This window comes from Nyctereutes procyonoides, unplaced genomic scaffold, assembly GCF_905146905.1.
Source record: "Nyctereutes procyonoides isolate TBG_1078 unplaced genomic scaffold, NYPRO_anot_genome, whole genome shotgun sequence".
Lineage (NCBI taxonomy): Eukaryota > Metazoa > Chordata > Mammalia > Carnivora > Canidae > Nyctereutes > Nyctereutes procyonoides.
In genome coordinates this window covers 34626608-34640987 of record NW_026575082.1, presented here as the reverse complement: position 1 = coordinate 34640987, position 14380 = coordinate 34626608, and the positions used below count along the sequence as shown (strand labels likewise).

The 14380-nt window shown below is 35.2% G+C and overlaps 1 protein-coding gene across 1 annotated transcript in view; it reads right to left on the bottom strand.

Moving 5' to 3' along the window:
• The window catches only part of LOC129514645 (low-density lipoprotein receptor-related protein 1B), a 1831349-nt gene that overhangs the window by 1359812 nt on the left and 457157 nt on the right, over positions 1-14380 (bottom strand). The window lies entirely within an intron of this gene.

The window sequence follows — 14380 nt, the reverse complement described above, 5'->3', positions numbered from 1 at the left end:
GTTACTTTCTCACATGATACCTTCAGCCCTATTTCCTACCATTAAGTGAAGTCTAAATGATGTTCTAGAAGGTTTCGTCATCCACAAATCTGCCTAGCAACTGTGTTAAATACAGTACAACTAGTGAAAATATTCTTGTTGAAATGCTAATTTACTTCTTCTGGTATGATTCTATTTTTACATCAGACCCAAGCAACTGGTCAAAGAAACTATTTCATTTCGTGGGGAAGACAATTTAATATATACCATTTGAAAGGAAAAAAAGATTCTCATAGGGATAACAAACAGCTTCTCAGCTAGAAGTTCTGGTAACCTAGACACATAACACTGGAGATAATAGTTAATAAGTGAAGGAAATGTAGCCGAGAATGTTTCATTGTAAGAGGATATGTTAATGTCAATATCTCCACATGAGTTAGTTTTCAAAACAATAAAATTCAAACCTTTCTGGGCTTGCTTACTGCAATGCTATGAGACCTAAGTGGATAACATGCAGTGGGGCAGGTGTAACGGTGTGGTGAAGGAGGGAAGCAGGGCAATTCATGCCCAGCCTAAACGACAACTAATACTCAGCTCTTGCTGTCCATTGGCATAAAAGAACGGAGCTGCTGTGTTGCCAAATTTTCTAATGCTTTTCAGTCACTCAGAGGTCTGCAGTTTCACTTGAAACCTCTAGTTTTTTTTTTTTTTTTTTTTTTTTGAAACCTCCTAGTTTTTAAGTACAATTATCTGGATAAAACTTACCCAGGCCAGCCAGTCTTTAGACTGTATTTGACCTGCATGGGTATGGTCTGATTTAAGTTATTATTTAATCAAAATATGGTAATTTGTGTTTTTATAACAATCTTCATCTCTTAAAGGAAGATGTTTAGAATTGCAGCCATTACCTAAATCTTATCTGGAACTTCTTTCTTCCCCTTTGTTCTCAGAACTTTCATGCTTCTGTGGCAGTAATTGGTCATCTTTAGTCTTGTGTCATATCTATATCTATATCTATATATAATTTCTCTCCTACATAAACTTTTAAGTAGAAAGAAACCTTTAGATTTATATCACTGTGTTTGTGAACATATATAAATATGCTTTTATTTTTTCCAAGGCACTGTCTCATTGCCACACATTCAACAGAAAGTGCTTAACAACGCTTGCTGAGTTGAAGCTCTCTGCTCATACTTAATATAATGAAAGAAAAAAACACTATGAGCTTAAAAATACCATGGTTTCTCAACATCCATGTTGCTTAACAAGAAATCACTTTTATTTTTCTCAGCACTAAGGCATTATCACAGATAAAACCTTCTTCCCTGCTTGAATAAGCTCATAATCCCATTCTATTTTATGTGCAAATGCTTTTGGCCTCATCTGTTTCCTGCGATTTGAAATAAAGCTGAGAATTTTACCCTCTGTCACCGCCATGTATTATATACCCTAAAAAAAAAAAATCCAACATAATTAGAAATCACTCTGCAAGAGAAAATGGAATTTTTTTCTATATTGTCTTCAGATGTTAAACTATTTAATATCAGGTCCCTGCTGTACTTCCTGGCCCCAGTCACTGATGGAGTGTTCAAGATGTGTTAAAATAGATGATATATCATTTTGGGGTTTGGGCATACAAAATTTTGATTGAGACAAAGTTCCTTTCCTGAGATTTTTTTCACAAGGTAGCAGGAGACAGATATGCAGAAAGGAGCCACAAAGTGATAATTGTTTTGCTTTGCCATGAGTGGTTACATGCTGGTATAGAGACAAGATCAAGTCTGCAGAAAGGGCCTCAGAGAAGCAGGGAGATTTGAAATAATATATCTTGAAGAATTCTTAGAATTGGCAGGCACGATGTGGGAACAAAGTATGAGAAGGAAAAAAAAATCAGAAGAAGAATGAGGAAAGGCATAGATGTAAGAAAAGGCATAACATATTCAGAGATTTTGTTCAAATAAGAGCTGATAGTTCCTTAAAAATTAACACTGGTGATATGAGTCATAAACGGAACTGGAAATTATAATCTGAGGCCAGACTGGGAAAATCCTTAAAGGTATGCTAAGAGGGTTCAGCAAACTGGCACTGGTCAGCTCCCATCCCAGTCATACCTCCTGAGACTGTCACTCTTATATGGTCATTCATATTCATTCTAGACTTAGCCACGTGACTTTTTTAGCCATTGGGCCACTAACCAGCATGTTATAAGAGTATGCAGCAGGGTTTGGCTTGCTTCTTAGAATCCATCCTTAATCTAGGCTGGTCTCCCTATAGGAACTACAGAGAAGGAACAGCCCAGCCATTCTGGCAACCTGGTTCTCATCTTATCCATCAGGTGAATGCAGACACACAAGTGCCATCATGTGAGAACAGCACAAGAACTGCCCAAACCACAGAAGTATTAACTTTTAGAGTAATCTGTTATGCAGCAACACAGAACTTACATAGGGTTAACAATTTTTATCTGAGCAATGGACAGTCATCATAGTTTTTGCATTAACTCCTTTTAAACTTGAGCTGTCACAGGGGTAATATAAACCATGGTAGATGTGAAGGACAAGTTAGGCCTGGGTGAATGGATACCAGGGGACAACATGGAGCGCCACTGCATTAGTCCAAAGAAGAGATAATAAGTGCTTATCCTAGAGTAGGATTCAGCAAAATTTTCTTGTAAAGAGCTAGATAAGTAAATATTTTAGGATTTTCTTACTATAAAGTCTCTGTTGCAACTACTCAATTCTGCCATTGTATCAAGGATGCAACTGTAGGACATATGTAAATGAATGAGTGTGGTTGCATTCTAATAAAACTGTATTTGCAAAAACAGTCATTGGGTTGAATTTCTACTAAAGCAAAAGCTGAGGGAATAAACCCAGATGACAGATAACATTTGTAGTTAAAAATAACGTGTGGTGGCCAGTGAGGAAGAAGAAAGAATCAATGATGACTTATAAGTTGATAACCAAGTAGATGACACAGGTGGTTACTGAGACAGAAATGACATGGACAAAGAAGGTTTGGAGAAGGTCCGGTTTGGGACAACTTGAGTTTGAAGTGTGCCACTAGGGAGAAGAATACACTACTTCCTTGGAAATATAAGTATTCAGGACTAGATTCAGGAGGCATATATTTCAGAGTCAGTAACATATAGGTGGAATTTACAGTCAGGAGTAGAAAATATCAAATCATTTCTCTAAATTGCTACTATAATACTTGGCATATAGGTAATAACAGAAGAAAAAAATCACAAGTAATCTATGCTTCTGGTTTTAATTATATTACAGTAAATGAGAGTGCTGAATGAGAAAATGTGAGGTTTGAAAACTAGGACCTTGAGGAAATTATTATTAAGATGTAAAGGCATGGACAAGAGATCAGTAGAAGAAACTAGAGGGGTTATCAGAGGACAAACCCCCAATGAAAATGTTATCCTGGAATAAGAAGTATATTTCAAAAAAGAAGGGATAGCTATTGATGTCCAATGGTATGGAAGGTTCCAATAGGTTGAGCCTTGGACAAACCCTTTTTAGGCAACAATGTTGTCTTGAATGACTTGGGAAAGACCAGTTTGAGAAGGATGGGGTTTGATTATAATACAAGCCCACAAATTTCAAACTTTATCTCATGGTGGCAAATCTCATGGCTTCTGAGCTGTTCTATCCTTTTATTTTCATACTGACCTATCTAAGCATTTTTTTTTCTTTTAATCTGCCAATATACTTTCATAACCTTCCATTAATGCCTTTCAACTTGTCTGTGATCCAGGTTGAGACAAATCAATCCCTGGTCTCAGGGAATGATCTTGATATGGGTGTATGATCCAAAAAGAATCCTTCCTGAAACTAGTGGGAAACACTCTATTGCCTTTTTTGCTTAAATTACTCGTAGTCAGGTTTCTGTTCCTGGAAGTGATCTAACCCTGACTTATACACCTTCAGTAAGACAAACTCTAGGAGAAACACATTAATGTGCCACATGATCCAATTAGGGGTAAACATTGAAACAATTTAACCCTGGTACAGTTTTCTTCATTAAATACAATAGCATTCCCTGATGGCTTTCTCCTAGTTAGATGCCATTGGAAGTCTCACACTGTTGCCCTCAGCTCATTTGCTTTACTTACAGATTTTTTTTTCTACTGAGAGTGTTTCCTCTTTAGATTCATGACTATGGATAAGGTTCAAACTAATAGAAAAGCAAAGTTCCTGAGGGAAAGAGGCTGCTTCTCATTGTTCTTCATTATTTACATATTCCCCTGTATGTTTCCGAAGAAACACTTAACATAATTTACATTTTAATGAACTACCACACTGTACTTACCAAATGCTTAGTGGGTCAATAGCAGAGGTCTCATTTTAGGAATCCGGAAAAAAGCTATAATCAGAATGAGAATAAACTACAGTATCTGCGTCCCTGGCACGATCAGAAAATTTTCATACTTCAATTAGGGTTTCCATTATGTCCACGTGTATTCTTGTACTGTTATTTACTTGGTATGTTACTTTAAACCACTCTGTTTGCTTAAATATATGTATTTTTGAAGGAAATATTACATCACTTCCATAAATGGAAAACATATCCCTTGACAAAAATAGAAGGTAAGTTGAATACATACATAGTTATTAAAAACAACATGCTTTTTTTTTTTTTTTTTTTTTTGGTACCACCTAAAGATGCTTCTATGTCTCCACATTTGGAAAAAAGCATTGCTTGTGGGAACAGGCTTTAAGCCCAGTGACCTTATGTACAATCTCAGTTATATTTCTTACTGGACCCTTCTATTTTTACCCACAGAAATCTCTACTTCCTCTATCACATCACATTTTAATTACATATTTAAGAATATCAGGGTTTCTACTTTGCTCTAGAGCCTAAGTCCTGTGAACACAGGGAATACACTTCTTTTCACTCCTTTAGCACCGGCATATAGTATGTGCATATAGGCCTCGGTAAATGGATGGATGGATGGATGGATGGATGGATGGATGGATGGAAGGATGGATGAACAAACTAACCTTTCTGTGCTTCCCTTTTCTTACCTAAATTAAGGAGAAAACAAATTTTCTGTGCTTTCATTCCCTTCTCTAATGAGAAAACAAAAATATTTTGAAGTGCTATGATATTAGAGATGATATATAAAGCACCTAGCATGAAATGTGGTTAAAATGACAGCTATGGAGCATAACACCTCAAAGCCTCACACCATTTAGGGAATGTATCACTTAGTCACATTTCCACACTTCGCTAGCATTCAATGTTTCACCATTTCTGAGTACATACATCCTTTCACTTCTTATCTTTGTACTATCCATGGTTCCTATGGTTCCTGTTGGAATACCCTTGCTCTGTCTTCTAACTTCTAGCTTTAGATGCACATCCTGCAGGTCCCAAATCAAGATTCTCCCCCTGGGAAGCCACCTTTGGGCAGAGAAGATGCTCTACCATCTTTTGGTCTTCAGTGCACTTATTCCTGTCACCCCTATAAGACCTACTGTGTTTCACTGGAATTATCCATTTATCTAAAGACAACCATGGGAGACTGGGTGGCTCAGAGGTTAAGTGCCTGCCTTTGGCTCAGGGTATGATCCTGGAGACCTGGGATCCAGTCCCACATCAGGCTCCCTGCATGGAGCCTGCTTCTCTGCTTCCTTCCCTCCCTCTGCTTCATTCCCTCCCTTCCCTCCCTCCCTCCCTCTGTGTCTCTCATGAATAAAAAAAAAAAAATTAAATCTTTAAAGAAAGACAACCTTATTGTGAAATTCACAATAATTTCCAGGTGAAAGATGAGAAATTGCTTTAAGCGCACTAGTTTTATAATAAATCCAGTATACTTCTATTTAGTGTTTATAAAACAGTGTCATGTTTTCATTGACGTTCTTTTTTTTTAAGATTTTTATTTATATTTATTTATTTATTTATTTATTTATTTATTTTTATTTATTTATTTTATTTATGATAGGCACACAGTGAGAGAGAGAGAGGCAGAGACACAGGCAGAGGGAGAAGCAGTCTCCATGCACCGGGAGCCCGATGCGGGACTCGATCCCAGGTCGCCAGGATCGCACCCTGGGCCAAAGGCAGGCGCTAAACCACTGAGCCACCCAGGGATCCCCTCATTGCTGTTCTTTTATTGAGTAACATCAATAAGCTAAGTTAAAAAACTCAACATATCTATTTTCAATGGATAACAAATCTGTGGCCTGCATACATTCTGGGTTTTTTTCCCCTAATTTAGTGTTTGCATTACTTTTATATACATCAGTGTCTTCATTAAAACTTGAACTCCTTGAATAGCATGACATATAGAAATGTTGAACCACTATGCTGTATACCTGAAACTAAAGCAACACTCTGTGTCAACTATACTCAGAAAAAACAAAATAAATAAAAACTTGAGTTCCTTGAGAGCAGACCTTCTGTTTATCACTTTAACCCACCACCTAGCACAGTCCAAGGAACCTAGTAGGTGGGTGCTCACAAAATAGTTATTAAATTAATAAATAAGTGAGCACATGATTTTTAACCACACATATTGTGTATGAAAAAACAGAATATCTTATTTTAAAAATGTATACAAATCCTCTGTAATGCAGAAAATTAAGTAGGTGGATTATAGGAAGAATTTTCTAAAACTTCATGCCAAAGGCTTCAGATCATTTTCACTTGATACAGGCTGGGAACAGGGGGTGAGTGGAGGTATGTGGGAGAAGCCAGAGACAATGGATTGGAAACATCCCTTTTAATATTTTAATATTTTGTCTAACAGTATGATTAGCTAGTATGCCTTTTATGTTTTGGAGGAAAAGCAGGACTCTTTTGATAAAATAAAAGATTTTTGCAGATATATTGAAACAATATATATTTTCTAATTAAAAGTCAGCTTGTCCTGACAGTGAAATACAAAATAAATCTTGTATTTTGGCATCATTGGCATATAGTTCCCAAGTGAAATTAGGTGTGAAGTTTTTTTTTTTTTTTTTCAGTTCAGTCCCAATGGGTCATTTCTTATTGTCACAGATTGATAAATTAGTCAGACTCTGATTAAAACTGTAGCCAGTGGTATCTGGAGTCTTACAGTCACATGCTTTAACATTACTGTCAAAATCTACTCAAATTGGACTCTTAAAAGTTATTTCAATTAGACTAAAACTCATGTTTAATGTTATCACATGTGCTATGGTTAGTTTACTTTGTCCCCAGCAAAGTTTGAGACCTTTTCATTTAACAGAAGGTGAATCTTGATAAACTCTTTTCTACTATTTTGCAAAGTCTAGCACTGTATAGAAATACTTGGGATTTAAAGGGATTATATAACAATAAGTGTGGTTAAGAATTTTGAAGTCTAGTTCTTGAGTTAAAGTGGTCCTTGAGAAGTAATGATTTTATTCATAATAGCTACTGAAAACAACTGAGTGTAAGAGACTCATCAACATGTTGCAAACAGGAGAAGAAAAAGTTCATCTAAGGTCAAGTATACTAGAAGTGGATCAGGAGATGAGAATACATGTCCAAGTGTTTGATGGAGGAGATCCTCCCGTGGAAGACTGGTAAGGGTGAAGGAGGTTGGAAGGCAAAGGGAGAAAGCCAAGCAAAGATGACTCTCAGAAAATGTCCTGCAGAGAAATGTGAAAATGTAAGTTAAGTCTGAAGTGATGTTTATTCAAGGCAAAATTTCCTGGGTTCATTTATACCTGTCAGTGGTTAAGGGTATGATAGTGGGTATAAGTGTGGTTGGGGAAAAAGCAGTAATAAGGCACTTTTGGGTTCCTAATCTAATTAAAAACTAATTTGCCACTGTGGTTGTTTTTTTAGCATTCTTTGATATGAACCTAAACTTAAACCATCATTGAGTAGATAAAACCAAAGATTTAGATAATATTCTATTTTTAGCATGTAGCACAGTATCTGGGATAAAGTAGGTAATCAAAAATATACATATATAAATATATATATATATGTGTGTGTGTGCGTGTGTGTGTTCACGTATACACAAGTGAATGGTATCAGTAAACATACAAGTCTTTTATTAGCTGATCTAATAATGTTTTTTTCACAAACAAAATGTTATTTACTCAACAAATGACCATCGAGTATTTTCTATATCTCTTGTGCCCCAAACAGAGTGATACATCTTGGAATTATACCATTGAACCTGTCAGAGTGTCTGCTTCCATGGAACACTCATTCAATGCAGATATGTAGGTATTAAAAAATTATATAAAAATAAACAGCTAATAAAATCTAGTTGTAATTCAGTGCTGAAAAAATAGGAATATAAAGTGAGGGCCTTTAATGAACTAGGACCTAGCTTTGTCTGGAAGGTGACATAAGGGCCCTCAGAAAATATTAAGAATATTCTCTTAATTTTCAAAACGCTAAGTGTTTCAGGGTCTGAGGCAGCTTCTACTATATTGAGCTAGAGAATAATAAAGTTTCCATGAGGAAAGAAAAAAGGGACAAGCTTTAGTTGAAAAAATAATTCTGCTCCTCATCTCAGCAGCTACTCAGCAAGATTTTTGATATGGTGGTGGAGCTTGAGGATTTGTGAGGGTGGAACAGAGTGGCCACAAAGGGAAGGGAAGGGGAAGTCATCAGGAGATGGATGGAGGTGCTTAGGGTTCAAAATTAGTCTATTCTATGTTATTTCTAGTTTTCTGAACTCCTTTCTGTAACAGAGATTACAAATTCAAAGACCCACAGGACAGCAAAGTGTTCTATAGAGAAAGCTAAACAAGTACATTGACTAGCTAGGGGAAAATGCTTAAAAATAAGATACATGATGATTATTGAAATGATAATAAATTAAATCACAAAGACCTTCTTTATCCCTTTGATTCTATGATCTTACTATTAAAGAACTACAAAATAATCCAGGCATAGCTGAGGGGAAAAGAATAAGACTTTTAAAAAATGAAATGGGAGATAAACCAGCGGGAGAAGTTGTATTCATCCTGAAGAATTCCTGTCTTGGAAATTCCCTTTCCTACCTGAGTTTGGAGTCCTTGTGGGACACTCTAGAGCAAAAATCTAGTTTTGCAATTACTGTAATAGTCTCCTATTGAGTACCATTATCTGACTTTCTATTACTCTAAAAAAAAAAAATCTTACACATGACTGTAAGTTGAATTGTCTTAAACACAAGCGAGTAGTACAGTAAGTGACCTAGAAGCCTTTTATCTCCAAGATTATTGTTATTTTTCACTGTACCATGCTTATCTTTCTAAAAGATATCTTAGAAGTAAATTATTCCAACTCTCTCCTATAAACAAAGCCTCTTCCATAACCATAAAGGTAGTTTTCCTACTGTTGGCTTACATACTTTCAACTAGGGTTTTATTTTAATCAATCAATTAATTAATTAATTAATTAAAAGTTTTTGTTTATTTATTCATGGAAGGCACAGTGAGAGAGAGAGAGAGAGAGGCAGAGACACAGGCAGAGGGAGAAGCAGGCTCCATGCAGGGAGTCTGACGTGGGATTCAATTCCAGCACTCCAGATATCTCGCCCTGAGCAGAAGGCAGCTCTAAACCACTAAGCCACCCAGGCTGCCCTCAACTAGGATTTTAACACAAAAACAAAATTTCAGTGCAATTTTAAAAATCTCTAATTGTGAGAAAGTCTGTTCTAAAATGCATTTCAGGGATCCCTGGGTGGCGCAGCGGTTTGGCGCCTGCCTTTGGCCCAGTGTGCGATCCTGGAGACCCGGGATCGAATCCCACATCGGGCTCCCGGTGCATGGAGCCTGCTTCTCCCTTCTCCCTCTGCCTGTGTCTCTGCCTCTCTCTCTCTCTCTCTCTCTCTCTCTCTCTCTGTGTGACTATCATAAATAAATAAAAATAATTAAAAAAAAGATTTAAAATGCATTTCATCTTCCTACAGCTTTCAGATGCTCTCTAAACTTAGGTATCAGAGTATCTATTCCCTGTTCTCCCAGAAATACCTTCACATGCTTGAATAGACCTATCATGTCTCCCCTCAATTTCTTTTTCACTAGGGAAAACATTCCTAGTTCCTTCAATTCTGAAATCTGTAACATACTTTTGTGCCCTCTGGACATATCTCAATATGTCAATTTTTCCTTTAAAATATGCTGTCCAAAATGGAACACAATAATCTGAACACGAAAAAAATGGTAAGCGGGTGAAACAATGTGAAACAATATATATATATATATATATATATATATATATATATATATATATTACAGTTGCACCATAATCTGGGACCATAGTTTTTATGAGTAATAATAGTATGTTATGTGAACTTCTATAATAGTGTAATTGATATTTTGAACTTGAAGCACTTACAGTTTTGTTAAATAGTATCTTGATTTTAATATAGTGACTTAAATTCCTCAGATCAATTCAAATATTGATCACATCATCTACATAATTTAATCTATGTAATTTTGTGAAATCTGCAGATTAAGGAATCATACTTCTAATAACTCCTAGACCTTTCATAAAAGTATTAAGCACATATATCCATTGGCAGAATTTTTGGTTAGTTCATTGAGACACATATCATTAGGTTCACATCCAAACTAATTGCCATGTGTTTAAATTGCATCTTCTCTATTGTTAGTAATACATCTGAGGCTGCATAGCACATTGTTGCTCATATTTCATAGGCTTATCCACAAATAGGAGAAATGTCATATGTTTTTTTCAAATACAAATATATGATGATGTTTTAAAATGCCAACTCAACATTTTTTTCATGTAGAGAGAGTTGATTTTTTCTTTTCTTTTAAAGAATTAGGATAAGTAAAGGTATCTATTTAATACCCATTTTAAGGCTTACTTATTGACAATTACAAAATTTCTGAATTTGTACACATTGCAAATGTTACTTTACTCACACAGAGCAACATTTCCCCATCTCCTGCCTTCTTAGGACCAATTTATTCACCACAATTTTACAAAGATACTTGAAATGATTTTAAGCCTGCACTGAATACTATTAATAGAAATTATTGCTTTATAGTATAATAAACATTCTCATAAAGCTATTCCTTCACACTTGAGACCTATCTATAGTATAATTAATAATAATCATAATATTTAACATTTATCAACTCCTAAAATGTGTTAATTGCTTTACATGCATGATTTCATTTAATCTACAGAACAGCCCTGTGAGGCAATTTTGCTATTGCTATCTTGTTTTCAAATGAGTAATTTGAAGCTTATAAAAATGAGGAATTTCTTCAAGGGCATGCATACATTAATGGTATACCAGGAAATTGAATCCAGGTTTTCCTGAAACCAGAGTGTTTAACCATTATGCTATTCTGAGTAGATTTCTAGAAAAGAATTTGCTTTATTAAGGGAAATCTGCATTAAACATTTTGATTGATAAAAGAAATTACCATTTCGAAACATGGAGCTATTTATAAACATGTCAATAATATATGTTAGTGCCGTCACCAATATTGAATACTGTTAACATTTTGTTTTTGTCAATCTTTTTTTTTTGTTGTTTTGACTTGCATCTTACTTACTTAAAAAATTTGACCAAGCATTTTAAAATATGTTTCAGGACTTTTTTTTCTGTTAATTGCTGTTTTTTTCTCCTTATACTATTTTTCTCACACTCAGATTTGTGTTCTTATTGATTTTTAAAAACTCTTTGTATATTAATAATATTAGCAGATTTTATGCTAATATTATTAGCATTTATGCTAATATTTCAGCATAAATAACTGAAAATATTTTCTTTCATTTTGCATTTGTGCTATATTTCAAACATCATCACAATAAAATATTTTTGAGTTTTTTTTCTGAAATCCTCTCTATTTTTTTTCTATGCGGCTTTCCTCTTCTTTTGGGGAGGTTTTTGTCCACATTAAAGTTATGAAAACAACTTTCAGAGATTATTTCTAATGTTTTTAATCTAACATTTACAGACTTTTAATTCAATATTTCTTTATAGAGACTATTAAGTCATGTTCATTATCTAGAGTTCTTAAGTTCATATTACAATGAGCTGGGCTACATTGGGCAAGCTTTTTAACTTGTTAGGTGTCTCAGTTACTTGTGTTAAAAATGGCGTTAAGAATAGTATCTATCGGGATCCCTGGGTGGCACAGCGGTTTGGCGCCTGCCTTTGGCCCAGGGCGCGATCCTGGAGACCCGGGATCGAATCCCACATCAGGCTCCCAGTGCATGGAGCCTGCTTCTCCCTCTGCCTATGTCTCTGCCTCTCTCTCTCTCTCTCTGTGACTATCATAAATAAATTAAAATTAAAATTAAAAGAATAGTATCTAATTGGGATTTTTCAAGTATTAAATGAATTAATGCACATGCTGCATTTTAAATGCCTGATTAAAGTAAGTACTCAAGTATTAGCCTTTAAATATTTTATTTATTCATATATTTATTTTTGTTTCAATTTGTATTTAAATTCTAGTAAGTTAACATATAGCATAATATTGGTTTCAGGAGTAGTGCTCATCATAACAAGTGCCCTCCTTAATACCCATTACCCATTTTGCCCATCCCCCACCCACCTCCCCTCCATCAATCCTCAATTTGTTCTCTATAGTTAAGAGTCTCTTATGGTTTGCCTTTTTCCTCCTTTCCCTATGTTCATCCGTTTTGCTTCTTAAATTCTACAAACAAGTGCAATCATATGGTATCTGTCTTTCTCTGACTTATTTCACTTAGCATAATACACTCTAGCCTTTATTTTAAATTCATCTGTTATAGTCATAATTTTTAACATTAAGTTAGAAATCTATTTTCTTTTCCAAAATGGTGAAACAGTTGTCCTTACATCTTTGGTTAAATTTTGCATCATTTCTTCACTGATTCACATTAGTTACATGGTCAAATCCATTGGTATACTGGTATGTTTTCTAACATTAGTAACAGATTTCCAATTCTTTCATCAACCTTTTAGTATGTGTGTGTGTTACATATAAAGAAACTGAGATCTGGAGAGGTGATGTAAAGAGGTAAGTTTACCCAGTTACAAGTGATCTCAAATTTATACCCACATCTTTCCAAAATGGCTAGATTCCTTAGAAGTGGTCTTCTTCAAAATATATGATTACATGAAATACAATCTTTCCTCCATACAACACTGCCTTTTGTTATGAAAGGATTCTGAACATGTTGCATTTTTAGTTAAGTACATATTTCTTTCATACATTCTTTTTTATAATGAAATATGATAAGTATTCATTTTTAAGTCTGTCACCCTAGTGACAGTCTTATTCTGGCATACACAGAGGTAAAGGCCATGTCTCATTCATGTTTGTATTGCTGGTTCCTGCCAGTGCCCAGCACATACACAAAAATCAATACATGCTTACTTAACTGAATAGATTTTAAATATAATGTACAGTCCATGTTGGAGTCAAAATCCTGCAATGTGTTGTGGCTACTCAAATTCCTAATACTTGGGGTTCCCTGGGTGGCGCAGCGGTTTGGCGCCTGCCTTTGGCCCAGGGCGCGATCCTGGAGACCCGGGATCGAATCCCACGTCAGGCTCCCGGTGCATGGAGCCTGCTTCTCCCTCTGCCTGTGTCTCTGCCTCTCTCTCTCTATCTCTGTGTGACTATCATAAATAAATTAAAAAAAATTCCTAATACTTGTCCTCATATTTAGATACCTTACACAATGGCTCCAGGCCTCTTCCACTAAAACCAAAATAGTCCTTTACTCCAGGCAGCTGGTCTAACTCACTATTTCCGAATACATAGGTTGATTCCTACTTCTCTATTATAGATTTTATCATCAAAACTTCATAATATTTTCCTTAACCACATTGATTTTCTTCCTGAGCCAGCAGTTAGAATTGTTTAATTTTAGAGGTAAAAACCACCTTAGACTTGATCTAGGTTAAACCTTTCATTTAATAATGAGAAACGGATGGCTAACGAGGTTATGAAACTTTCCCTCAGAGTATTTTTAATGACCATGACTCACATTTTAGTTTTCAATTTTGTATTTCTCTTTAATTTTGTACCAATGGGATTAAAAGCTCCTCTGGAGTTAGAGCTAGCAGTACATTCAGCAATTCATTGAACAAATATTAATTAAGTGCCAGCCTTGGACCAAGCAATATTCTAGGATCTAGCAATCCAAAACTACTACATATATGAGCCTGGGTCTTATATAGCCATAGTCTATAGATGAAGCATAGGTTAATTAAGCAAGTACCGAAATAATTATAAATCAGAGTATCATAAAAATTGTGATATGTTAAAAAATAATATCATGCCTAGACACTAAATTATTTAATTTGGACTGGAAAAGTAGGGAAAAATTTTTCAAAGAAATGACATTTCATTGAAATCTGAAGAATGAGTACAAGATAAGCATAGGGAGAAAGATTTCTTCATGTAGAGAAAATTGTGAATTTCAGAAACATTGAGTTTGGAAGTAGTTTGGG